The sequence below is a fragment of the Sminthopsis crassicaudata genome, chromosome 1 (genome assembly GCF_048593235.1).
Source record: "Sminthopsis crassicaudata isolate SCR6 chromosome 1, ASM4859323v1, whole genome shotgun sequence".
Classification (NCBI taxonomy): Eukaryota; Metazoa; Chordata; class Mammalia; order Dasyuromorphia; family Dasyuridae; genus Sminthopsis; species Sminthopsis crassicaudata.
Window position 1 is genome coordinate 259750553 of NC_133617.1, and position 27964 is coordinate 259778516.

Sequence of the window (27964 nt, forward strand, 5' to 3'; positions counted from 1 at the left end):
AAAAGAAAAAGAAAAATATAGGGAAATCTGTATTAGGGAAGGGTTTTAAAGAAATTGAGTTCCACTTCCAGTTGATCAATGATGGACAGAAATAACTACACCCAGAGAAGGAACACTGGGATGTAAATTGTTAGCACTACTGTCTATCTACCCAGGTTAATTATACCTTCTGAATCCAATTCTTAATGTGCAACAAGAAAATGGTATTTACACACATATATTGTATCTAGGTTATATTGTAACCCATGTAAAATGTATGGGATTGCCTGTCATCGAGGGGAGGGAGTGGAGGGGGGGATAATTTGTAAAAATGAATACAAGGGATAATATTATAAAAAAATTTACTCATGCATATATACTGTGGAAAAAAATTCTAAATAAATTAAAAAAAAAAAGAAAGAAATTGAGTTCATTTGGGACAAGTTGTGTTTGAAATCCTGATAGGATATACAGGTAGAGACATGCAAAAGAGATTTGGCAATATGGACCTGAACTGTAAGAGGCAGATTAAGACTAGATATATGGATCTGAAAATGTATAAGAGAAAAACAATGCATGGGAGATGATGAGCCAACCACTGGAAGGACAATGTAAAGAGAGAAATGGGTCCTGGGAAGCACCATTGGCTTTAAAGAAGGAAGGGATCTCAGAGGCCACCTTGTCTATACTCTTCATTTTGCAGATGAAAACACTGAAATCCAAGATGATAAATTACTTGCCCAGAGTCATACAGGTAATGTCAGAGGTAGGAATTTGAACCCGTATCCTCTAACTCTAAAATTCCTCTTTCTATCATGCCATAAGACCCAGGAATAAAAAGGAAAATCAAATTAGATCAGCATTGCCACAGAAGCCAAGAGAAGAGAGAAATCTGGGAGTTTTACAATGTCAAAAACTGTAGAATCGTCAAAGATAATGAAGATTAAGAAAAGAACATTGAATTTAACAGTAAAGGAATCAGTAAAATGGTGGGTTCAGAATCTAGATCACAAGATGTTTGGGTAATGAGTGGAAGGTGAATTGAAGAAATATGCAGAAGGCATTCTCAGACTTTGATTTTGAAGGAGAGAATAGATCAAAATTGATAGCTGGGGGAAATGGCAGAGTAAAAGGGTTTTTTAGGGATAAGGGAGACCCTTATGTTTGGACGGACCAGGAAAGGAACTAAGGGATGAGGATAACCTTAGATGAAATAAAGTGAATGATCCCCAAGGACCTTTTAGAGAAAATAGGATGAGATAGGATGGAATCAAGAACATAAGTAGTTAGAGGGATTGGCCTTGGAACTGACAAAACCATTTATTTCTCGTAGACTAAAGAAATGGGAGAAAATGAGGCCTGCTGAGGGATTTTGAAGTGTGGAATAAGAAGAGTGGGAGAACATGTCATTGATGGCCTCAGTTTATAAAGGTGTGATTCTATGGGTGGATTTGGAATAGTTTCTGTCAGGGAAAAATAAAAAGATTATTTTCAGCTTTCAAGGTTCAGTTGAGATTAGATAAACTAAACAGGGAGGAGAACTAGTTTGTGATTTTCTTTAGCAATCATTTTGAAAAGCTGAATGGTAGGGTTTATCTAAAGGTTTTGGTCTGCTAAGATAGCAATGACAGTAGATCAGAGAAACAAGTGATTCTAGAATAGAGAACAGCATATAATTGTACTAGTCAGTCGTTCCTGTGTGTGTGTGTGTGTGTGTGTGTGTGTGTGTGTGTGTGTGTGTGTGTAAAATCACACAGAGGGCTGCTCTTCTATATGTAATTTTTAAACCCAGTTCAGGATAAAGATTTTCATAGTCATTCTACCACCATGATTTTAGCAGCCATCTCTTAGACATACAGTTCTGCCTGTGATCTCTATTTTAAGGAATGCTTCTTCATTCCTCTCTGAGCTCTGCTCCTGACTCTTTTAGACTTCTTTTTTTCCCCCATCTTTCTTCCTCCCACCTAACCCCCTTTCCAGATTCATTCTGCATGCAGTCTTCCTTTATTGGAATGTAACCTCCTTGAGGTCAGAGACTTTTTTTTTTTCCTGCTTGTATTTGATTGCTATTGCTTGGCACATTGACAGATACATAGTAAACACTTAATACTTTTTGGCTTGACTTGATGTCAACATTCTATCTATATTAAGTGTCTGGGAAGCCACATGAAGGTTTGGCTCCCAATGAGAGTGATTTTCTTACTCTGAATCTGTAAAGTGACTTATTCTAAAACCTTTAGACTAGGAACAAATATAGGGATTACTTTGGCTTGTCCAGGCATCAATTAGGTGGGACAAGGCTTTGGGTTTACTTGGAAAGGAAAGAGGAACCATGGCATATAGAGTCAAGAAAATGCTTCATAAAGCTTAGATATGAATCCTTAAATCTACTGCCTATATAACTTTAAAGAAACTCCTTAACCCGATTCCTTCAGTATCTACAAAAAGAGCACAGCAGGAATTAGAAAATACCAGGTAGACTGATTACAGAGACATTGTTTCCTTGATGGGCTTTATCAACTCATTGTATGAGAGTTAATAGCTAAAGACAAACCCAAGGAGAATTTACACATTCAACTAAAACTGTAAAAAAAAAAAATCTGTGTTTCTCTCATCTCATTACACATAGATATGATTTGTATGCTCAATTGACCTGTTTCTAATCTCTTTCCCTTAAATTTAAATGATCAAATTCTTAGAATTTAAGAAAATAAAAGCAACCATTCTCAGTTTCACTGACAATAAGATGAACATAGAGCAGTAGCATGGACATGGAGACAGACCAGGATCCTGAACTCCTTAGGAGTAAATAGCATTGCCCTCCAAAGCACTAGATCAGCTTCCAACTGGTTCCAACTGGAACTCATAGCCTTCATCTTGAGAATCAAGATGTGGAAGGAGAAATGTGACTTGGACACTCATTCTGCAGTGTTATAGCAGATCTGATAAAGAATTATGAAAGAAGTTTTCTTTTTTCTTTATTTTTTATAATAATAGATTTTTATTTTTCCAAAATATATTCAAAGATAATTTTTTTTTTTGGCTGAGACAATTGGGGTTAAGTGCTCAGAGTCACACAGCCAGGATGAGTGTTAAGTGTCTTGAGACCAGATTTGGACTCAGGTCCTCCTGAATTCAAGATGGATGCTCTATCTACTGCGCCACCTAGCAGAGATAATTTTAAACATTCACCCTTGCAAAACCTTGTGTTCCAAATTTTTCTCCCTCCTTTCTCCCCCCCCCCCCAAATAGCAAGTAATCCAATATAAATTAAACATGTTCCAAATATATTAGAAAAGAAGTTTTCATTACCAAAGTCCTTATATTTGGTAAGTACTAAAGTACAAATGACTGAACATCAGACACTGATATTTTATCAATAGAAATAACCTTATAAATGATGCATAATAAAGGCTGCTGAGATCTTTCTATCTGGCTTGCAGGTACTTTCAATATTCATTGTCTACCCTATTAGTTGCTAGGTGGCACAGTGAACCGAGCCTAGAGTCAGGAAGACCTGAGTTCAAGTCCTGTCTCCAACCTTTACTAGCTATATGACCTATCATCTATTGATCCTTATTGTAAGGATCACATGAGATGATAATTGTAAAGTATTTAGCACAGGGCCTGGCACTTAATAAATGCTATATAAGTATTCATTATCATTAAAATGAAGGCTTTTTGGGAGCAGAGAACTTCCTACTTTTCTATTTGTATCCCCAGGATTTGGCACAGCAGTACTTACAATCTGCATAGGTGTGAAATAAATTCTTTTTTCATTCATTCATTCATTCATTCTTCATTTTTAAATTTATTCATTCATACCTTACAAAACTGAATTATATGGCATTGTTTAGAAACAGATTCCAGATAGAATGCTCTTTCTATTATAGGTGGCTAAAACAGAAGATCTGACTTTAAATCCTGCATTTGCTACTTATTAGTTGTATGAACCTGAGTAAAATCATAGGGTTCCTGAATGCGGAGCTGGAGGATATCTTTTTTTGTAGTTCAGTTCTTTCTACATGTTTGACTTATTTTGGGGTTTTCTTGACTGAAGTATTGAAGTGTTTTGCCATTTCCTTCTCTGGCTCATTTTAAGATGAGGAAACTGAAGCAAGCAAGGTTAAGTGACTTGTCCAAAGTTATACAACTGGCTAGTAAGTGTCTGAGGACACATTTGAATTCACAAAGATGAGTCTTCCCAACTCCACACCCAACTCTATTGAGCCACTTAGCTACCATTCAAATACTATAAATGAGACTCCAAAAACTTTCCAGATAGATGTCACATGATGAGTAAATGGCACACCTGGGTCTAAATTGAATGCTCCCTACACCACACGATGCCCCATTTTATAGATGAAGAAAAAGAGTATTAGAGTAGATAAATGACTTGGTCACTATCACATAGATGCTTAGATTGCACAGCCAAAACCAGAACTCAGATGTCCTGATTCTAAGCTCAGTTTTTCTTCTCCTGGACCATAAATTACATTTTCTATGACAGTCATCTGTCCTTCCTAATTGCTACCTGAAACTTCAGAGGAACGACTTTAAACTAAAAAGATGCTACTTCAATCCTTTCATGGCTAGAAAATGAAGAAGGGAAGCAAGATAAGGGAAAATAGAATCGTCCAAATTCCTGAAAAAAATCCCTACCACCATCATAAACAAACTCTACAATTTGACTCTGGAAGATTTGAATAACCTTTGGAAATGACATTACATTTTTGCTTTCCAAAGTCTTCCCAATTTGGAAGAGGAAGTTTGGTCAAAGGCTCCAGCCAGAAGGCATGTTTATTTCTCTTTGGTTCCCACCAAGTCCCCCACCTAGAGTAGCTGATCTCCATTCCTAACAAAGAGTTTAGAATCAATGGGATCCCTGCTGGGATAAAGCAAATTATCAGTGCTAGTCATGTCCTGTCTTGGAACCACCTTCCCAAGTCAATGATTGATCTGGCTTGGGCTTGAGTTGAAAAAAAGAAGAAATAAAACTCTTCTGACAAGTTTAGGAAACCAATTTCTAATCTTCCTGGCTAAAAAGATGGAGGAATTATAAAACAACCCCAATAGAATAAAAGAAAAAATTTAAAAAAATATCTTGAATTAGTTGCAGTCATTTTTTTTTTTAATTCATCAAAAAGGGCTACCAGTGCATCTCTTTAGATAGTTCCATGCCAAACATATGACCTGGGGTTGGAATAATGACTAAAAGAAAATTGTAACTTATATCAAATACTTTTCTGCTAAACATTACTTCAATGAACCCAGGATCTGGCCAATTTAATGAATTTGAGACCCCCCAAAATTATGTTAACCTTATTATTAGATCAGGTAGGGGAGAAGAGATGTACGTTCTGATTTTACCTGGAATCTTGGGCAAGACAAACCAAAGTGCATAATATAGATAATATAGCTAGCTGTCTTGCCTGCCTCACAGGTAAAAGTATTTGGAAACATAAATTACTGTATAAATAGATGTTACTGTTACATTGTTCAGGTATTTTAAGCATTGGCTAAATATCAGGCATTAATTGTCAACATTATGTGCCTAGTACTGTGCTAGATATTCAGGATAAAAACACAAAAATGAAGCAATCCCTGGTCTCAAGGAGTTTATATTCTACTAGAGAGCAACATTACATGTATATAGGCGAGCAGATAAAAATAGATTTTTAAAAAAAAGCAAAATAATGGGGTTAAGGAGAGGTGGAAGCAGCAGACTGTGAAATATTCATCCTATATCTTCAACATAAAGAAGATCCAACTCACTTCCAGTTGATCAGTGATGGACAGAAACAAGAGAAGGAACACTGGGAAGTGAATGTAAATGTTAGCACTACTGTCTATCTACCCAGGTTACTTATACCTTTGAAATCCAATACTTAATGTGCAACAAAAAAATGGTATTTACACACATATATTGTATCTAGGTTATACTGTAACATATGTAAAATGCATGGGATTGCCTGTCATCGAGGGGAGGGAGTAGAGGGAGGGAGGGGATAATTTGGAAAAATGAAATACAAGGGATAATGGTTAAAAAAATTTACTCATGCATATATACTGTCAAAAAAATATAAATAAATAAAATTTTTAAAAAATAAATATTCATCCTGAAAAGAAAAAAGCAAAGAGAATGTGGTCACACTATTTATTAGGATTACAGGAAGAAGACATTTTCTGGACTACTTTGAGCTTCCTTCCCTTGCCTTTCTGGAGAAACACCCAATTTCCCAATTTAGAATCTGGCCTGAAAAGCAGCCCAGTTATAGGTCTTCAGCTTTTCCATAGAAGAAAATAGCAAATTAAAGGTTGCCATGAGAAAGACTATCAGTCTTCCTGTTAATCTGGTATCACTATTACCTAGTTGTTAAAAAAAAATCTAGTTATTTGGAAAATGCTCCATTTTTAAATATTAGTATAGTTCCTGGTAATACATAAAGTCTGATCATTTCAGACATAAAGTCTGAACATCTTAACATCAATAGTGCCAATATTTCTCTTTTCATCCAATGATTTTAAGCTTTCTTGAATCATAAATAATTAATGTGGACCTCCTCTAAAACAAAATCATGGCTTGCAATTGAAGTTGTCTTATCACTGTTTTTTCATCAATCTATTCATGGATAGTTGGTAAAGTATTCCAGAAAACCATCTTCAATTCATCTGGATTAAAGATCCTGCTGAGTCCAAAGGTGGCTGCCTAATTTTGCAATAGAAGTTAGTTTGAAAACTTCCCTGGATAGATCTATTTCAAATCACCTCTCTAATTCTGCTCAGAACAAAATCCTCAGGGTTAGAGAAATCAAACCAATGTTCCAAGCATTAGATCCAGCAATCGCATAAACCATTATTACTTACACAGCTCTGCAGGTTGATAGTCTGAGTTGGTAGGAGCAGAAATATCCTTGTGTGCAGCCAGCCCTGGAGGGCCCTGAAAATGTAGGAAGGGGTTTGGAAAACTGGACTTTAACTAACTAGTCTTTGCAAGGGCCACAATGAGGCATTGTTAGAAATGGGCTCTGCTAGACAATAGTCTTTGATAGGACATAATACCCATTCAGAAAGGCAGCTTTGCATCCTTGTTCTTAGAGCTCAGCTTTAATTTACTCTACCAACACACAATGCTTTTGTGACAGAGTATTTTCCTTAACCTTCTTGTTTTCCTCTTTTTCTTTCTCTTCTCCCTCCTCCCGTACCTGCTCTTTACTTCCCAACTTTCAGTGAGGGAGAGAGAGATGTCATAGCTAAAATTTTGGATTTGGGTTTTGAATTATTCGGTCCTACAGCAGAGTGGGTTACCTGCCAGTGCTCTCTAGGGACATTTTTTTTTTAAGTAGTCTTGAGAAGATTGTATGGATAGTCTTGAAGATAGGTTGCTTAAAGTTCAAAGTTCCTGATTCAGAGTCAAGATAGACTGGAGTTCAAATTCTGTGTAATACTGGGCAAAACTTTAACCTCTATCTATTAGCTTCAGTTTTATTCATCTATAAAATGAGGATAATAAATAGCACCTCCATCCCAGGGTTTTGTCAGGATCATTTTTTGTAAAGCACTTTATAAACCTTAAAAAGTGCTATATAAATGCTGTTTTTCTTATTAAGAATAATAAATTAATTTGTATTCCAATAGTTCCTCATTTAGAAGTAGTCCCCTTCCAAACTCATAAGGTCACTCTCATTCCTAAGGACTTTACAATTATAATTATATATTTAAATCTTATTGATGTGTTTTGTTTTTAATCTTTCATTACATATTATTCCTACTTCATGAGAGGTCTTTATAATAAAATAAAACACTTAAGTAAAACTAATAATAGAAGACACTAAAGCTAAGGTTACAAACTGGGATTAGAGACCCCACTATACTTAGCCATAAACCAAGGTAACTAAATAACAAAATTACTTGCCAGAGAACTACGATACACTGCTTAAAACTCAAAGGACTTGGGGGTGCCCTAGACCCTCCTAGAGGAGGTGCATGCAATATTTCATATCTTTAGCAACCCCCACCTCGTTATTTTTTAAAATTAATAGAAACTAGAGCAGCTAGATGGTGAAGTGGATAGAGCACTGATCCTCAATTCAGGAGGACCTTAGTTCAAAACTAGCCTCAGACACTTAATATTTTCTAGCTGTGTGATCCTGGGCAAGTCACTTAACCCCAATTGCCTCAAAACAAAAATAAATTAAAATTAAATTTTAAAAATTAAAAAAATAAATTAATAGAAACTTTTTCCTTCCCTATCCTCCCTCTAAACCATTGAAAAAGAAAAGGAAAATAAATTTCTTGTAACAACTCTGCATAGTCAAACAAAACAAATGTCCAGATATAAAGTATATAAAGATTTCTTGTTTTTTAAGGCGCATGAAATAACAGCTAATAGAGCTGGTACTAAAGTTAAAGGTATGCTTCAGATGTGGATAGGACCCACAGACTTCCAGGGAGAAAAACTTTCTCTAAGAGATTTTCACTGCTTCATGCTGATATTAGAGCTATAAGACATGACACTGAATGAAGCAAAGAGGAAAATTTGGTAACAAAAAAAAAAGTTGTTCCCAGGAGAGTAATGTTTCTAAAGCAAAGTAGTTAAGTAGGTGAAATGCTTGGTCTCAGAAACTTATCCACTGTGAGACCTTGGGCAAATCATTTAATGAATGTACCTCAGTTTCCTCGACTGTAAAATGGGGGTAATAATATCACCAACCTCTCAGAATTGTTGTGATTCTAAAGTAATGTAATATAATGTAAATAAAGTAATGATTCTAAATGATTCCCAAGTGCTTGGCATAGGGTCTGGCACATAAATGTTTAATAAATATGTTTGCTTGCTTTCTTCCTTCCACAGAGGGAGCAGGAGGTAATTGGGTTTTCAATATCAAAGACTTAGGGAGGCTGTAAGAGAAATAGACTCTCTCAGTACCAGGAACCTATCTCCACAGCAGAGTTTTGTTGGCTAGGGGAACTTCTCTAAGGATTTATTTTTGCTGAGTGATATCAATCAGTCACACATTCCTATGGAGACTAGCTTTTGTCCTAATTTTAAGTTCTTAGGATGAGGAGTTGTGTGTCCTCCCTCCTATAAAGATGAATTCCTCTTGCAGTTGGGTCCTTTAAGAGCATCTATAAAGGGATGTTGTGAAAGAAAAAGAGTTTGATAAATAAAATCTCTTTTGTACACAGAAGCCTGCGCTACTTATGAACAACTTGCTTTGTGGGCAATCAGATTCTGCCTTCTGAGTGAAATCCCACCCCATTGACTTTTGATTTTAGCTGTAGTCTCCAAGCACACATCTACATGGGTGTGAATGTGGATTTTCGAACTGGTGAAATTTGAGCAGGAAATTCAGAGTTGACATAGCATCTTCAACCCCTAAGGTAATAATAACACCCCTTCCCCCATATGGGAATTTGGGGTATGGCTCCTAAAAGGGTGGTTAGTAAGAAAGCAAAAGATGGCCATCTTGAAGGTGCTAGTAAAATTGTACTTTAAAATCAATTACCCGGGCAACAAGGGCCCTTTCCCTTCCTATAGCTAATTCCCTAAATCCCCAGGCTCATTTGGATACTGGGGAATGGGGTTACAGAGAACAAATCTTGGAGGAAAGGGATTTCTTGGGAGTAAATATCTGTCAGTGTGAGTGGTTTGGGGTTATCCACATTATCAGTGATTTTTTTTCCTCTGTTCCTAAAGCTGAGGCTAGGCAGGAATAGTAATTTCATCATCTTTCTCCAGAGCTACCTGAAATTTCCTTCAAATTGCCACATTCTAGTGAGCATACACCTAAAAGAAGCTTTTCTTCCTGAGGATCTTGATGCACACCACTAGATTAGTTATATAATTTTAATCATGCTGGGTAAGATCAAAGTGGCAGAGGCCTTAGATGAGATGGTAGCCCATATTAGAGGCAAGGGGTGGGAAATAAATCTAAAAAAAATCCAGGCTCTGGTCAAGTTTGGCGTAATACCATGGGTGGAGAAAACGCAGATGATGGAAGGCAGAGTCTGAAATAATTTATTGACACTTGCTTTCTCATTCTCTAAAAGCCCAGGGGTTTATTGGACTTCTTCACATGGGTAATCTTGATGGTCCTCATTTATCAAGATATTCACAAGTCTTGCCTGTTTCAAGTGGAGTCCAGAATGTAGGCTATAACTCTAGAAGAACTAAAACAAGACATCCACAAATTCTTTTCCTTACCCATATTTTTGGAGGCCTCTATTTTAAAAGATCAGGCTAAGTACAACTTTTGTTGTTAGGTATCAGGAAGTGATATATTTTTTTTTCCTTTTCTTATTTTGGATTTTTCTATTTATATTTGGTTTAAATGAATTTTTAGAAATAAAAAAAAATGATGTTTTCAAATATATTTAAATATATACCATGAAATTGTATGCATGACCAGCAACTAATTAAATGAAAAGAAGCAAAAAAAAAATCTAACGGCCCCTTCAGTAACCAAAAAGGTAGAAGGGAACAAAACCATCAACATTTCAAACTTTGCCTTCTTACTTCAGAAAGACTATGTTCCAGATCTTAATGATCTGGTCTATGTGGTAAGTGATAACAAATCTTTGCAATTCATAATGGATCTCCTGATGTAAGACAATGATTTTTAGTTAACTGCAGTATTAGGAATATCACAGGATAGAAGATGAAATCTCTAGCATAATCAATAAATTTTCATAATAGGTTAAGTTATTTGCACTAATGTAATTAAAGAGGTCATTTCCACCAAAACTTCCTCCTTCCTCAGAGGTATATCAGGGAAATGACAGCATTTTTTTTTTTTTTTTTTCATTTAGAAGGGCTGCCTCCTAAAGAAGGAGATCATAAATAAATTAGAGAAACATAGGATAGTTTACCTCTCAGACTTGTGGAGGAGGAAGAAATTTGTGACCAAAGGAGAACTAGAGACCATTATTGATCACAAAATAGAAAATTTTGATTACATCAAATTAAAAAGCTTTTGTACAAACAAAACTAATGCAAACAAGATTAGAAGGGAAGTAATAAATTGGGAAAACATTTTTACAATTAAAGGTTCTGATAAAGGCCTCATCTCCAAAATATACAGAGAATTGACTCTAATTTATAAGAAATCAAGCCATTCTCCAATTGATAAATGGTCAAAGGATATGAACAGACAATTTTCAGATGATGAAATTGAAACTATATCCACTCATATGAAAGAGTGTTCCAAATCACTATTGATCAGAGAAATGCAAATTAAGACAACTCTGAGATACCATTACATACCTGTCAGATTGGCTAAGACAATAGGAAAAAATAATGATGAATGTTGGAGGAGATGTGAGAAAACTGGTGCATTGTTGGTGGAGTTGTGAAAGAATCTGGCCATTCTGGAGAGCAATCTGGAATTATACCCAAAAAGTTATCAAACTGTGTATATCCTTTGATCCAGCAATATTACTATTGGGCTTATATCCCAAAGAAATACTAAAGAAGGGAAAGGGACCTGTATGTGCCAAAAATGTCTGTGGCAGCCCTTTTTGTAGTGGCTAGAAACTGGAAAATGAATGGATGCCCATCAATTGGAGAATGGTTGGGTAAATTATGGATGTTATGGAATATTATTGTTCTGTAAGAAATGACCAGCAGGATGAATACAGAGAGGCTTGGAGAGACTTACATGAACTGATGCTAAGTGAAATGAGCAGAACTAGGAGATCATTATACACTTCAACAACAATACTATTTGAGGATGTATTCTGATGGAAGTGGATATCTTCGACAAAGAGAAGATCTAACTCAGATCCAATTGATAAATGATGGACAAAATCAGCTACACCCAGAGAAGGAACACTGGGAAATGAGTGTAAACTGTGAGCATTTTTTGTTTTTCTCCCCAGGTTACTTTTACCTTCAGAATCCATTTCTTCCTTAGCAGCAACAACAACAACAAAAAAATTCGGTTCTGCACATATATATTGTATCTAGGATATACTATAACATATTTAATATGTATGGGAATGCCTGCCATCTAGGGGAGGGGGTAGAGGGAAGGAGGGGAAAATTCAGAACAGAAGGGAGTGCAAGGGATAATGTTGTAAAAAGTTACCTATGCATATGTATTGTCAAAAAATGTTATAATTATAAAATTAATTTTTAAAAAAGGGCTGCCCCCTTCTTCCACAAGGATAGAAAAGTAACTCCCCTCCCCTTCATCCACAGATCCTGAGTTACCACCAAATCAGCTAGAGAATCCCCTTTTTTTACATTTCACATTCACCATAATTATATTTCAACAATTTCATCTTTTTCATTCCTCAATCCATTTTGATTTCAAAGAGGAAAGCATTTGATTTTCTATTTCTGTATTCTTCAAGACTCAGATCACTTAGCCAGACCTGTGATCAGTAACTATGATTCACTATAAAGAAAGATGTGCTCTATCCCATCCCTTGAGACTGTTTCACATGCTGGCCATACATCCTGAAGTGAAATCCACTCAGAGGATTTACTAGGATCCATATTCCCATGTGGAACCAATAATGCCCTATTATAGAGATGAATTCTGAAGTCACATTGCATATGCCCTTCACCTGAACTGGAAATCTTAGTTTCTGCCAGAGTTACCTCCTATTTATGAGTCAAACTTAACATTAGATAGGCCCAGACAAACACTATTATTTAGAATATATAATTTCTATTTAATAGTTGAGCCCTCTTTGTTTACTCTACCCATATAGTTATGAGTCACCTTCCATCATTCTACTCATAATAGGCAACTCTGAGCTATAGGTGATTATATTACCTTATGTCTTCTAGTTAGTAAAAAGTAAAGCTAAGGAACAACCTTATTCGTCAAAACTAGCAGAGTGAGTGCCCTCTTTGAGGAACTTTCAGTTTCAGAAGCCTATTTGTCACTTTTTTTGGCCACTTCCAGGTCCTTCTGACTTGAGGGCCAATGCTCTATCCATGTGCCATCTAGCTGCCCCTCCTCTTGTTTATATTTGAATTTAGAATACATAAAGCCTTCCAAATATATATGTTATTCCCTCTTTATTCAATTCCCACTAATCTATACACCCTTTCATACCCCACCATTAATCTCTCAACTTCTTATTTTTTTATAAATTTAGAAGACTTTTATTCTCTTCTAAATGTATATTGTTCTCTCTTTAACCCAGACCTGATGTGAGTAAAATCTAAAAATCTCTCCCTCATCCTCCCCCTTCCTTATCTCCTTAATATTTTATTTCTTTCTGAATTCAGAAAACCTTTATATCCTTCTAGATACATATGCATTGTTCCCTATTTAACCCATTCTTGATGAGAATAGAGTTCCAGAATTACCAGCCCTCCTCCCCCATCTAATTTCTCTGTGTTAATTCTTTCTCTGGTACTTCATTTATATAATTACTCATTTTCCTTGATTTTGCTTTTTAGGATCAGGTTATACTCAGCTCTTTTTTTCATTCAGGATTATACTTAACTTTGCTCCAGCCACATCCCTAGTTCTTTTTTTCTTTGAGACATAGTGTTCTAAGACCTGCAGTCTTTTAGTATAGTTGGTACTAGGTGTTTTGTGATTCTAATTGTGGCTATGTTGCCTTTGAATTTTTTTCTTTTTTGCTTGCAATTTCACCCGTGAATTTCAGATTTTGGCTATGATATTCTTGTAGGTTTTCCTTGTAAGATCCTTTTCTGGTGGTAATTTGTGGATTTTTTTTTTTTACTTTTATTTTATCTTCTTGTTCTAACACTTTGGAACTACTTTCTTTAGTTATTTCTTTTGTAATTGTACCAAGATTATTTTTCTGATAATAACTTTCAGATAATTAAATTCTTATGTTTTCTCTTCTTGATCTATTCTCTAGATGAGTAAAATCTTTAAATCCATTTAAGTGGTGGAAGGTCCTTTAGAAAGCATGGGCCACATGTGGCTCAAAACACAAATAGAGCTCAAACTAGATTAAAGTGTGGGAAATATTTAACAAAATAAAACTATAATAGAATAAAATCTTAACATGTGGTTTTCTAAGATAGTATGTGGCCCACAAGGATCCTTACATGTGATTTAGTACTACTTGCCCTGATCTTCTTCTTTTCTTTTTGAGTTTAACATCATTGTTCTAAAAGACACTTAGAATTTTGTCACCAAGGGGTTGGGATGTGATATAATCATTATTTACCAGCATTCCTCCTTTAACCTCCTAAGTGGGTCATCAGGTACATCTGATGGAAACCTCCTTGCTCTTTTTTTCTCTAAAAGTGAACCCAGAGTTAATCAAGGTTACACTTCTTTTAATACAACTTCCAGGTAGCTTCTGGTCTTACTGATATGGTTTCTTATTTCCATAAGGAGGCTAATCCATGCAAAGTTGGGAAAAGAATTTGGAACTCAAAAAAAAAAATCTGAAATATTAAGAATGATTAAAATTTTTTATGTCATGGGAAAATATTTTAAAAACAATTACCCTATTTCTGTAGGAAATTTCTTCCATTGTTTCAGTTTCCCAGGTTTTTTCACTTTAGTTAGGAACAACTCAAATTAAACAATTAATTCTCCTTCATTCCACATATGCAATTAATTGCCAAATTTTGCCATTTCTATTTCTTTGAAATCTCTGGCCTCCAACCTGTTGAGTCTAGTCACAGAGACCATTTTAGTTTATGTCTTCATCACTTCTTTGCCTAGCCTATCAAAATAACCTCCTAATTGATTTCCTTGCCTTAATTCTCTTCCCATACCAGTATATCCTCTGTAGAATTGCCAAAGTGCTTTTTCTTAAGAGTAGATCTGACTACCTCTATTCAATAAAGTTCAGTGGCTTCTTGTCATTTCAAGGATTATATGTGAATTATTGTTTGGGTCTTAGAGGACTTTATGAACTCAGTTTATGTTTCCAGATTCATTAAATATCATTCTCCTTTCCACACTATAAAGAGGTGTCAAACTCCTGGGCAGCAATATTGCAGACTGCACCTGAATCAAATAAGGACTGTGATAAGGAACTGAATTTGTAATTTCTTCTTGTAGGTAGCTCCCAGGTGAAGAAATTCTCCTTCATGATTTAAGTTGTCTCCTCTACAATTTTATTATATTGGAGACTTTCTCAAAGCACTAAGAAGTTTAATGACTTGCTCAATGTCTCTCAGCCTGTATGTGTCAGAAAGTAGAGTTTAAAATGAGGTCTTTCTAGATCCTTAATCAGCTCTCTATCCTCAACACATATTAATACCTTTGGAATAGGCTTCAGGTTTCTCATCTACAAAAAGGGGGGATTAAACTAGATAATCTCAATTAATTCCAAATCCTATGATTAATCTGGTTTTGAGAAGCTGTATCTGAATTAGGAAAATAGAAGTTGTAAGTTTTAGAAAAAAAATTATTAAGAAACTTAGACACCCAGAAAATTTAAATGACTCTCAAAATCAGGCATCTAGTCACCTGAAAGAAGCTGGATTTTTTCTTTTTTTATTAAAGCTTTTTAACTTTCAAAAGATATGCATGGATAATTTTTCAACATTAACCCTTGCAAAACCTTGTGCTCTAATTTTCCCCCTCTTTCTCTCACCTAGGTAGCTCCTAGAGCAAGTAATCCAATATAGGTTAAACATGATAAAAATATATGTTAAATCCAATGTATGTATGGTGTGTGGGTGTGTGTGTATATGTGTGTGTGTATACAATTATCTTGCTGCACAAGAAAAATCAAACCAAAAAGGAAAAAAATGAGAAAGAAAAGATGCAAGCAAACAACAAAAAGAGTGAAAATGCTATTTTATGATCTTCACTCATTTCCCACAGTCCTTTATCTAGGTGTAGCTGGCTCTCTTCATCACAAAATTGTTGGAACTAGTCTGAATCATCTCATTGTTGAAAAGAATCATGTCTATCAGAATTGATCATCATATAATTTTGTAGTTGCCATGTACAATGATGTTCTGATTCCATTCACTTCACTTAGCATCAGTTCAGGTAAGTCTCTCCAGGCCTCTCTTAAATCATCTTGCTGATGGTTTCTTATAAAACAATAATATTCTGTAACATTCATATACCATAACTTATTCAGCCATTCTCCAATTGATGGGCATCCATGTAGTGTCCAGTTTCTGGCCACTACAAATGGGTCCCTTTCCCTTCTTTAAGATCTCTTTGGGATATAATCCCAGTAGTAACACTGCTGGATGGAAGGGTATGCGCAGTTTGATAAACCTTTGGGCATGTGATTGGATCAGTTCACAACTTCACCAACAATGCTTTAGTGTCCCAGTTTTCCCACATCCCCTCCAACATTCATCATTATCTTTTCCTGTCATTTTAGTCAATCTGAGAGATGTGTAGTGGTATCTCAGAGTTGTCTTAATTTGCATTTCTCTGATCAATAGTGATTTAGAGCACCTTTTCATATGACTAGAAATGGTTTTAATTTCATCTGAAAATTGTCTGCTCATATCCTTTGACCACTTATCAATTGGAGAATGGCTTGAATTTGAGTCAATTCTCTACATATTTTAGAAATGAGGTCTTTTATCAGAACCTTTGAATGTAAAAATATCTTCCCAGTTTATTGCTTCCCTTCTAATCTTGTCTACATTAGTTTTGCTTGTACAAAAATTATTTAACTTAATATAATCAAAATTATCTATTTTTTCAATAATAATTTAGCTGGATTTTTTTATACCCTCTCTAGTGTTCTTTGCAGATTTATATAATTGTTAGTTATATAAAATTTCCCTTTAATTTAAGTAATCTTGAGGTAACTTGTACTTGCTCTATGTGGTATTATGGGGACTGGATAAAGGAAAGTGAAATTCAGCAAACATTTATTAAATGCCCACTCTGTGCAAACACTATGATAGATGCTGATGATAGAAAAATTAAGAAAACAACATAGTCCGTCAGTCAAAAAGCATGCAATCTAATAGGTGGATGACACATATACACAAATAACATGATACTTGTCAGAGCAAGACAGGATGAAGAAATGATCCAGACACGGTTTGCTAAGAAATTTATGGAAGGCAGATATAGCCCTTGAATAAGCCATAAAAAACAATAAGGACTCCAACAAGGGGAATTAACAATACTGCTGGCATGGAAACTGACATGCATGAATACTTGGGGCAGGTACAAGAAAGTAAGGGCAAATTTAGGAATTATTACTAGCCTAGTTTGTTTAATTTAAAATTTTGCTTTTTTAAAAAAAATTCTGGAATTAAGTACCAGAAATGGGCATTTCTATACACACAGGAAGATTATCTTTGAAACTACAAATTTTCACTTCATGCCATTTGCTTTGGAAAAAAAAAAAGTCTTACATGTTACTTTCAAAACTGCTTTGCTTGTTTGTGCTTCCTTTTGAACTTAATTCTGTGAATTTTCAAAAATGGTATAATGGACTTTTGTTAACACTGTCAACTTCCCCATTAATAGAGAATCTGAAAAAAAAAAAAGGGAAAAAATTTTTTTGAGCAAACAAGCATAGTAAAGCAAAATAATTACACATATTGATCATGTCCAAAAGCATATGCCTCTTTCCTTGTGTCTATCATCTTTGGTTAGGTGACTAAATGGCTTTATCATGAGTTTGGCAATATGGTTGGTTATTATTTTAATGGAAGTTCTTAAGTCTTTTAAAATTATTTTTCTCTTTAGTGTTGTTGTCCTTATAAAGTTGTTCTCCTAGTTTTGACTCATTTTATTCTAAATCAGTGTATTCTATCCAGAATTCCCTGAAATTGTCTTTTGTTATTTCTTAAAGCACAGTTACATTTATATTTAACAATTTCTATAGCCATGCCACAATTGTCTAAAAGGTAATGTAAGACACTTCCTTAGATTTTAATTCTTCGCTTCCCCTTTTCCCCTACTCCATCCCCACTCTTGAGTTTCTCCTTCAGGATCAGGAAGTTTTATTTTACTTGTGACTATTCCCTCTTATTATTATTTTCCTTTCCATAACCATATCCCTATTGAGTTTTACATATTTCTGCACTTAATTGTATGTGTATGTTTCCCTGTATAAGAATATTCAGCCTTTTGTTTTTTTCTGTTTTGAGTAGTCTTGGAGCTTTTTCTGTCATGACTTGGTTATAAGCACTAGGAAGACAAATCTCTTATCATTATTAGGTCAACAGCCTCTTGCCTGAACATCTCCTCAGTAGGAAATCACCAACCACTACTACTTCTTCTTTTGACTTTGGATGCTATTTCACTTGATATGTTATGCCACAGTTCTCTTTTATTATCCTGACTCAGTTTCCCTAAATTGTCCTGCCTCAGTTTATAATTGTTCTGCTTAATCCTGCATCTCCTCCCTCTTAATCATCAGAATATTTGATAAGGATAAAAGATCTTATGTTTCAGAATATCACAATGCCTCTCCCCATCCCAAGCTATTGGAATATCAGATGCAGTCTTATCAAGATGATTCTCCCCATCTCCGGGTGCCTCCCCCCATTATGTCATCCCCATCTCCAGTGGCTCACCCCACCCTATCAAGAGTCCCGTTTAGCTCTCAGCACCCTGACTCCGTCACTGCCTCAGTCTGTGTCTGAGCTACGTGTATATATGTCATTGAGAACTCACATCATTTGCTGGATTCTAGGAGACAATGGTCTCATTCAGTTCTGGGACCAAACCATGGATCCATTTGGTCCCAGTAAATCTCTCCCTTTCAAATAAATTATTACTCTTTAATCTCTATCTTGCCTCTATAATGCCTTTCTCCAGTATTACAGACAGCCTCTTATTTCTTGAAGGAATAACAGCTGCTCTTTCCAACTCACCCCTTTTTTATTTCATAATTAGTATAACTTTGCATTAGGAAGATAATTTTGATCCCTCTGTGAAAGATGGCCTGGTGAAGAGAAAGCTGATGAGGAGGCCATTACAACAACAATGATAATGATGCTAACAATAATAGCAACAATTGACACATATAGTCTTTGAGATTTGAAACAAATGTGGCTTGAACTTCCAGGTCTAGTCACCCATGAAACTGAGAAGAACAAATGAAACAAAACAGAAACTTTACTGGTCCCACTTCTCAGATTTGAGGTAAAAGAGGAGAGCAGGAAAAGGAAGTACTTCCCTTCTTAATAATTTATTCCATGCCACCATGCTATGGGTGACTATGGTCTTCACCCTATGTGTGCAGCAGAAAAGAGTGCACTAGAAAAATGTTTGATTGTCCTTAGTGTGACAAGTTTCAAAGACACAGACTTTTCAGATTTGCAATCAAAGGCAGGATGTACCCAATCACTGAGACAGAGGATGTAAAGCATCTCCATGTTAGGTGATCTTGACATGCCTATTGAAGCCTCCTTAAATAAATACTTTATATATGATATCTCATTTGACTAACAGCATTCACATTAAATAAGTAATGCTCTATTCATTTTATAGGCGACACTCACAGAGGTTAAGTTACTTGCCCCTAATCATATGACTGGATGTTTCAGAGGCATATAATTCAAACCTACATATTTTTGATAGAAAAAAAATTGCATGTCAGCCTGAGAAGGAAGATAAAAGAAGGAGGAAAAAAACTGGAAAATAATTTGGGAGAATTGGGTGGAATTGTGAAGAAGACTGGGTATTATATTTAGGGAGGGATTTGGGAGAAATTGAAGAAAAGTTGAAGAAGTAGTTAAAGGCAGAGGAAGAGAAAGTCTCAGTTTGAAATAATTCAGTCTAATAAAGGAAGAGGATTGGGGAAGAGTAAAGGAGAAGAAGAAATTTAAGAAGGAAAAGTTTCTTTGTGTACAAAAAAAAAAAAAAAAAAAAAAAAAAAGCAAGAACGGGGCAGCTAGGTGGCGGCGCAGTGGATAGAGCACCAGCCCTGAATTCAGGACGACCCGAGTTCAAATTCGGTCTCAGACACTTAACACTTCCTAGCTGTGTGACCCTGGGCAAGTCACTTAACCCCAGCCTCAGGGGAAGAAAAAAAAAAAAAAGCAAGAAAAAATTAACACAATAAACTAATGAGACAAAATAAGTTGTCAGTGGAGAAGGAAAAAGGAAGTTGAGTGTGGGTAATTTGTAATCACCCACAAGCTCTATGAAAGACAATGACTAAGGATTCTCAATCACTTATGAAATGATAGACTTTTTAAATGATTTGCATCGAGTATGCAATGTTTGTGTTTCTGTTACCTAGGGTCAAGGGACTGCTATCTTTCTTTCTAGAAGAGAATGTGAGAAATCTCCAAGGAATGATTTAGCACATTTCAGATTATGAAAGACAATGCATAGTTCCTTTGAAGACAAGAAGTGGGGAATCAAGTAAGGAAGCAAAGAATCTGAAGGAATAAAAAGGAATCATGATCTATGCTACGAAATTGGTGAGTGCAAGAATATTACACAGAAGGGGAAGAGAAGAATAACTAAATGAGAAATATACATTTGTTAAATGCCTACTATGCACCAGGAACTATGCTAAGTATATACTAAATCTTTGGAGCGAAAAGGCAAATTTGAAGCCTTTTCTGGGAAAAAATATGGAGTTAGATACTAAGAAAAAAGTGTTTGGTGTCTGTCCTTTCAAGATCAAAGTTCTGTCAAGTGAGAGATCATCCATTTGATGGGTTCAGCACCAAATAATGAGATTGAAAAGAACAATTGACACCAAATGGTGGGAGTTTGGACCTGAATGTTGAGGTTTGGTCATGTGAAGAATTCACAATGGTCTTTCTCTTTGGCAAAAGGTAGGCTTATTTATGAAAAAAGGTTATAGACAAAATGAAAAACAAAATAGATACCAAGAGTGATAAGTATGAAATAGATTTGGGATCTAGGAAAGGAGTTTTAACAAGTAGCAAAGGATAAGACAGGTTCCCCAGTAGAACTCAAAATTAACCAGGAGAAAAGAAATAAGATGGGAGTACTCCTCTGACTGGCAAGCTAAATCCTAAAAGAGTTAGTTAGCTATAACAAGGAGAAAGATACCATGAAGTATGATGGGGGATGAGAAGCAAGACACCCTAAAGTATGAGATAGGGGTAAGGAGAAAGACACCACGAGGCAGAATGCTGTGGTGGTCTAACCCAGAAGAGATTCAACAAAAATGGGATATGAATAGATTTATAGGGAAAACAACCTCAGATGTTTGACATAACTTGAGTTTCTGATTGGATACAGTAAGGTTGGGCTAACCCCAGGAGGTAATCTCATTAGTACTTGATTCTTTCTCTGACAATCCCACCTAGTGATCCAGGACCTCATTACATTAATGATCAGAGGAAGAAAAATAGTGATGAGCCACAATATAGAAAGAGGAATCAGCTGAGATGCCCCCAGAAGTCAATAGAAGCAAAATAGTAGTAAAACTCATGGCCTTACTACAAAGTGTGAGCAACAAGCAAAGCAAACTCATTCAACTACACAAATTTAACCCCTTAGATATTCCTGAGATGTGATAAATAGGACCAATAAAAAATATGTGACTTAAGACAGGGATACCTTATTAAAAAAAAAAAAAAAAGTGAAATAGCATTATATATACACATTTACATATGTGTGCATATATAAAATATGTTTTCTTAATATCTTTTGTTTTTACTAGAGTTCCCCCTGCATTCTTCCCTCTACCCCATCCCATCTAAGAGAGCAATACTTTAAAATAAAGATTTTTTTCCCCCATGGGGATATTTATTTTCAAAATTTCAAAGATTAAAATATAAAAAGATTATATAGAGTATGGATTTAGAGCAGTTCAGAACCCCAAGGGTCATTTAGTAGAAGCTTCTCATTGGAGATAAAAGGAAACTGAGGCTTAGAGGAAATGATGAAATCTAGGTCCCAAAGTCATTAATGTTCTGAGCCCAGCCACTCTTTTTAAGGGTTAGAGAAGAGGCTGATCAAGAATCAAAGATGAGTCTTCTCCTAGTCTTTAAATGTGGCCTGGGAGAGTTTGTAGGTGGCAAAGAGTCAAATCTTTGGTTTGGGGACTGTGGATTCACCTTTCTGGGAGATGAGCAGGCCTCTTGGATCTGATGGGTTGCTGGTTCCTCCAGGATCTGATGGGTTGCTGGTTCCTCCTGGATCTGATGGGTTGCTGGTTCCTCCAGGATCTGATGGGTTGCTGGTTCCTCCAGGATCTGATGGGTTGCTGGTTCCTCCAGGATCTGATGGGTTGCTGGTTCCTCCAGGATCTGATGGGTTGCTGGTTCCTCCTGGATCTGATGGGTTGCTGGTTCCTCCAGGATCTGATGGGTTGCTGGTTCCTCCAGGATCTGATGGGTTGCTGGTTCCTCCAGGATCTGATGGGTTGCTGGTTCCTCCTGGATCTGATGGGTTGCTGGTTCCTCCTGGATCTGACTAATTACCATGGGAAATAGGAAGTGACTTGTAGTCCAGCTGCATTCCTCATCAGCCACTGTCCTTGGTCCTTTTTCCCAGGGTCTAAACCATTGCACAAGGTCAGACTGGACTGGTCCTGCAGGAACATAGTTCCAGAGGGACATTCCCAATTTCAAATAGGTATTCACTTTCTTGGATTCAGAATCTTGGGTCACCTGAGCACAATGGGTGTACTTTTGGTCTGGGGAGTACCTGGTGGGGTCTCTTGAAGGAATGTGATCAGTTTCTTGCTGGAAAAGATGAATGGGTGATTCCTGTGAGGGGAGCAGTAAAGGTTGAATGCCACAGAGTGTTCCAGTTTGAAAGGAGAAGGAGCCCATCACTTTCTCCTTCCTAGACTCCCAGTTTCTAGGTACATCCTTGGATGCCATTTGTGGGGGCAAAATGAGTCCAACCTTTACCAATTTCAGTATGTTGTCAGTGCGGCTGCCTCAGCTTCCAAATATTCAGAATTCTCCAGGTACCGTTCTAGCTCTCCAGTCTTTAGCTCTTAGATGTTCTGTGTAACTTTCAGCCTGTTGGCTTTGGGTTCCTGGTATATGGGGCTGGTCCTTTAAATCCTGAATTAGGGGGTGGGGCTTCAGTGCCTAGATGAGAACTCCCAATCTCTAAATTGTCACTTAGTAGGTATTAATTTCTGAGTGGTCACTTAGTAGAAGCCAACTCTTTCATAAAATAACCAACATGAATGACAACCTTTCAGTACACACCTCTCAGGCACTAAATTCTTACCTGTCAAGCTTGAATTCCCCTTTAAATGACCTGGGTGGTAAGAACCTGTGCATACTTATCCCTCAAGTAGCAAATCCTCACCTGGCAGTCTCTAGTTACCAATCAAGGTTACTTGAATGAGTAATAACCTGCAGCCCACCCATCTGTGACCCAGGAGCTAAGAGAAGGCAAAAGCTGTTGATCTTTCTTTGGAAGATCAGGGGAGAGGACAGTCAACATGTTTGCCTGTAGTTAGTGAAGGGGCAGGATGCTTGAACGTCCCAAGAGTGAAGGTTTCTAGAATTGAAGAATTACAGAGAATCTCTGGGACTCAGTATGTGGGGTCTCCACAGCCTGAGAGCTTCCTGAAAACAGGGTCCTAGTGCTATCTTCATTCTGGTAGAGACATGAGGTTTGTATTTGAAGCCGAACACAATGTGACAGGTGTTTAAAAGGTGTTCATCAGAAAGGGTATAGAAGCTTAGGCCTGCAGCAGTTGCTTCATAGAAAAAGTGTCTTTGATCTGGACAGTGAAACTTTGGTGGGATTTCCACAAACAGAAATGGAGGCATGGGATGGAAAGGACCAGAAAGTATAGTCCAGAGTGGTTTCCAGAGAGAGAAACTGGAGGCAGGGAGGCCAGAAAGTTTTTTTTTTTTTTTTTTTTTGTAAGGATGGGGTGAGATCCTTCAGTGAGGAAAATTGTGGAGATAGACTGAAGAAATCTGAACAACAGATTTGATGTTGAAGGCCTTCTACATTTCTCTGAAGGTTTGAGTCTGAGAAGTTTTCCTTTTGTGATTGCTTAAAATTTAATATTTAGATTTCTTTTTTTGGGGGGGAATCTTAGCTTTCGGTAGTACAATGATTCTTAAATCATATCTTTTGGATCTACTTTTCAGGTCAGTTTGTTTAAAACATGAGATATCTTGCCTTTGCTCCTTCAGCTGAGGCACCAAAACTTACAAGGAGCTGGCCAAGTTGAGCAGTGGAGACCCTTTTGCCACTGAAGACAGGTTGAAAGCAGTTTTCATGAATACATTCTGAGACACATTATCTTCTAGGGCCGAAAATATGGTACAGTGGCAGCCTGAGGTGAGCCTCTGGCATGCCTGGTTACAGATGGGAGTTGTTTTGAGAATCTTCAGATCTGTTGGCTATCTTGTCTGAAAAGTGTCTGGTGTGGTCTTTTGGGAGATCCCAGGGCATTATCTTGCTGTGGGTGGAAGGAACAGGGTGAAAATAGACTGAGGTGAAAATATGAGGCAGTAGAGTGGGAAGAAAAAAAAATTCTATGAAAGGGTCCTAGCAAAGCCAAGCAGACCAAATATTTTTTTTTTTTTCAAAAAGAATAAAAAGAGGAAAAAATTCAGTAAAACCAATATATCAAAAAAACCCTGATACTATGTTTTGTACCTTTGAATCCCACATCTACAAAGGATATAGGGCAAGTGTCTTATATTTCTTCTTTGGGATCAAATTTATTTCTTTTCAATTTTCTACATTATATATTTTTTATTATTATTTTGTGGCTGTTCTTTCTATTTATATAGCTGTAGTCATAGTTTATTTATTTATTTATTTAGGCTTACAGTTTCTAAGTCTGTGTTCCTAGAGGTTCTGACAAGAATCTCACCCACCAACAGGTCCAAAAAACTGGAGGTCAAATAGGGGAAGGGAAAAGAAATTATTAGCACTCTAAGGGAGGCTATTTGCTTACTGCAATTCTCCTCAGCCCCCTTCAATTGTACAGATGTAGTTTATAAAATTTTTAGGTCTGCTTAAAGTACACAGCCAATCAACAGCTTTTAATTGGACCAAAGGGAATTATTTTATTCTATAAGGAAAGCTGATTTTTGGACTTCCCATAATAAGAGACTCAAAAATTTCTTCTGTAACCTGCTTGACCAACAAGGCTTTTTAATGGAGTTGGAAAACCTTTCAGAGAAAAGAACTAGGTTGTAATTTATCACACAGTATGTTTCTGTAACAGTGTTTCTTTTCTACATTCATATTTCATTTTGTATCTATTCATATAAGTCTTTACAAGTAGCCTCATAGATTAAGAGAATTTAATCATATGAAGAAATCCAGTTGTCAAAAGTGAAAACACTTGAGTGAAACTTAATGGAGGCCGAAAGAGTAGCAGTACTATCATTGAAATGATGGTGCTCTATAAAACACCTGAACAGAAAGAGGAGACACACTAAGAGTTTAGGAAGTAGATCTTAAGCCATATACAGGGCATGGTTTATTATTCAGAAGATTTCAATTATCTAAACATCTGCTGGAGTATTTTCTCTGCCAAAGATAAAACAGCTAATAATTCCTTACATTGACAATATTTACTTCCTTCAAGATATTCAAGATGCTCCTATTTAAAAAGTGAATGTTAAAAAAATATTTTGACATGCAACTAAGGGAAAATAGTAGAGAAGTTTTTTTTTGTTTTGTTTTTTTTAAACCTCCTTTTCATGATCTAATTCTCACCAAAGAGGAGGAACTAATTATTGGAATGAAATTGTAGGAGAGAACTAATTCTTAGAATTTGTGATAGAGATGAGGAATTTGACAATATCTTTACTGTTGAACAGGAAGCTTTCTATAGAGGTATATCTAGGAGGGATTACTCTGACCATTCCTATTTACTTGGCAGTTTCTATTATAATTGTGATTCCTTTCACATATCGTGATTCATGGAATTCATACAGGTAAAATTCTGATTCTTAGTGACCAGGACTCCAGTAGTCAATCTTAAAAACAGAACAAAGTCTAAAGTACTTAGGTATCAAACCCACTTTTAATCAAATTATTTTGCTGCCATGCTCTTTCTTTTCAATTAATTCTCTTAGAGAAAATATTACTCAATGTTTTGCCACATATTCTCAAGAAAATAGAGTTTTAACTAAAACAGACAAACATAGCTATAAAATAAAGGGTTGGACTAATATGCTTCAGCTGAAGTAAAAAAAAAAATAAGAGAAGCAATCATGATCTCAGACAAAGTAAAGGCACAAATAGATCTAATTAAAAAGAATATTCAGGGAATTATGCTAAAAGTTACCATAGACAATGAAGTAAACAACATCAAAAAATTTTACATCAAATTTTTCTGAGAAAGACATTATTGTTCAAATATATTATAAAACTGAATCAAATTCATAAAAATAATAACCATTCCTCAATTGTTAAGTGATCAAAGCATATAAACAGATGATTTTCTGAAGATATGGCTATCTATACCCATATAAAAATTATCTAAATAATTTTTGATTAGAGAAAAGCAAATTAAAACAACTCTGAGGTATCAGCATACGTTTACCAGAAATGACAAATTCTTGAGGGGATCAGAGAAACAGAATAGCGAACTGGTCCAGCTATTCTGAAAAATAATTTGAAACTATTACTAAAGGATAATTCATTTTGTATCTATTTATATAAGTCTTTACAAGTAGCCTCGTAGATTAAGAGAATTTATTCATATGAAGAAATCCAGTTGTCAAAAGTGAAAACACTTGAGAGAAACTTAATGGAAGCAGAAAGAGACTCAGCAATACCTCTATTAAGTCTGTATCTCAAAGAGATTTTATAAAAAGAAAAGGACTTTCATGTACAAAAATATTTGTAACAACTCTTTTTGTGGTGGCAAAGAATTGGAAATCAAGGGAATGTTCATTAATTGTATTGGAATAGGATTGTGCTGTGAGAAATGTTAAGGGGTGGTGGTTTCAGAAAGGCATTGGAAAACCTATAGGAATTAAAGTAAAATGAAGTGGAAAGAACTTAGAGATAATTGTGCATAATAATAGCAATCTTGTAATGGTAATCTACTGAGAAAGACTTGGCTACTCTGATCACTGTCATGTTTCAAGACAATTCCAAAGAACTCATTATGGAAAAAATGCCATCCACCCCTTGAAGTTTGATTTTCTCATATTATTTTCTTGCTTAAAACAAACATACAAACAAACTGTGGCTAATTTGGAAATGTTTTGGAATAATGACTACTATAGAAATATATTTCATATCTATAATTGATAACATTTTACTTGCTTTTTCAGCAGGCGGGGTAACAAGTAAGAGGGAAAAAAAGAATTTAGAACTCAAAATTTAAAAAGAAAAAAAAAACTAAAAATACATTTAATTAAAATGTAAAAAACCCCAAACCCCACAAAACATATATTTTGTATATACTGACACATGCTTCCTCCTTCCATAGAGGGCAAGCTCCTTGAGGGCAGGAACTGTTTAATTTTTGTTTTTGTATTCTCACCACCTAACAGAATCCTGGCATAGCAGTAGGTACTTAAATGTTTACTAGGTGAATTTTTTCAAATTAGAGATCAATAATGTTATTTATGAAGCCTTGATGCAAGAATTAATTAAGTGCCTACTTATATGCTAGATAAATCCTGAGGACACCAAAAATAAAATAAAAAACATGGTCCTAAAAAAAATTTACATTATACTGGATCTTTATTTCTACTTATTAAAAAAAACAGATAAAATGACCAGTCTTTTTGGAGAACCATTTCATCACTTATCTCCTGAGGGAAATGTTGCTGATAATTAGAGAGCTGAAGCTACTAAATGAGCAGACCTTCTGTTTTGTTTTTCCTTTTTAAAAAGTAAAAGCTGGAGAAAGGAGCTGGAAAACTCCTAAGCTGCTTAAGTTGTGTGGTTTGCTCGAAAACATTTTCATTGTTCAGGGTGAAGAGTTCCAAGTTTATTTTTATATACCTCTGTTTTTAGTTACAGACTGACATTGCTGGCCAGTGGTGGAAACCCTTTTGTGTGAAACATCCCTTACCGTATTCGTCCCTGGAGCCTAGCATGTGCCAAATGATCATTCCTAATAGTTTCGTTGGTTTTCTGGACAGAGGAAACATCTTGATAATTCAGTGGGATGTGTTATGTCAGAGAAAGTGTGT

The 27964-nt window shown here is 35.8% G+C and overlaps 1 long non-coding RNA gene across 3 annotated transcripts in view; it reads right to left on the bottom strand.

Annotated features, from left to right (window-relative positions):
- The window catches only part of LOC141549053 (uncharacterized), an 82306-nt gene extending 75368 nt beyond the window's left edge, over positions 1-6938 (bottom strand). For all 3 annotated transcript variants that reach the window (XR_012484222.1, XR_012484221.1, XR_012484220.1), the window contains exon 1: positions 6847-6938. This is a non-coding gene — a long non-coding RNA (uncharacterized LOC141549053). The remainder of the gene's footprint in view (positions 1-6846) is intronic.
- Positions 6939-27964: the final 21026 nt, after the last annotated feature.